Source organism: Rhinatrema bivittatum, chromosome 2 (genome assembly GCF_901001135.1).
Source record: "Rhinatrema bivittatum chromosome 2, aRhiBiv1.1, whole genome shotgun sequence".
Lineage (NCBI taxonomy): Eukaryota > Metazoa > Chordata > Amphibia > Gymnophiona > Rhinatrematidae > Rhinatrema > Rhinatrema bivittatum.
Window position 1 is genome coordinate 145681508 of NC_042616.1, and position 782 is coordinate 145682289.

Consider the following 782-nt stretch of genomic DNA (forward strand, 5'->3'; position numbering starts at 1 on the left):
TTCACCCCTCCCTTGTTCTGCCCCTCCTCCGCTGTTTTGGAATTTCTGGAGGTGAGCCTCCCCTCCCCTGCGGTCAGTGCAGCAGCCTCCAAGCCGGGGGCGGGGGGGGGGGGGGGACTGCCCCGAATCACCACCAGAGACTTGATCCAGATTCAGAACAGGAACGGGAGCTCTCCGCCGAATCGAATTATTTACATATAAGAGGCCAACAATCGCTCTGCTGCCTGCACCGAAAGCAGAAACGTGTTTGCTTACCGCCGGCTCCTCCCTTGCTGCTGCCGTTGCGGCGCTCAGATTGCACCAACCCATGCCGCCGGCTCTCCGTCTCGTCCCGGCCCCCGCCGCCCAGTGCGCTGCGTAATTTCAAAACTCTAGAACAGTTCTGACGTGTGGCGCGCCGAGCCAGGAAATTCGAAGCACGCGGGGTGTCGAGCAGAGGGGGCGGTGCGGGCCGCAGCGAAGAGGCTTTTTGTGCCCTGCAGCGGCAGCATTTCGCCGTGCCAGTCTCTGTGGCGCAATCGGTTAGCGCGTTCGGCTGTTAACCGAAAGGTTGGTGGTTCGAGCCCACCCAGGGACGGCAGAAATTTTGCTATTTATTCTTAATTCTGTTAATATTAGTGGATTTTTTTTTTAAAAATTAAATGAATGACCATCCCACCTATTGGAAGAAAAATGTTTTTAATTGCTCCTTCCTTCGCCCTCTCAATTCTCTTGGCCCAATATTTTTTTGGGTGGTGGATCACTTTTTTTTGCGGGTAATAAAACATTAAATTTTTTCAGTA

At 53.7% G+C, this 782-nt stretch overlaps 1 non-coding gene across 1 annotated transcript; it reads left to right on the plus strand.

The window, feature by feature from the left end:
* Positions 1-503: 503 nt before the first annotated feature.
* TRNAN-GUU lies at positions 504-577 on the plus strand. The gene has a single exon. It is a non-coding gene; the product is annotated as a tRNA-Asn (tRNA).
* The last annotated feature ends 205 nt before the right edge of the window (positions 578-782 follow it).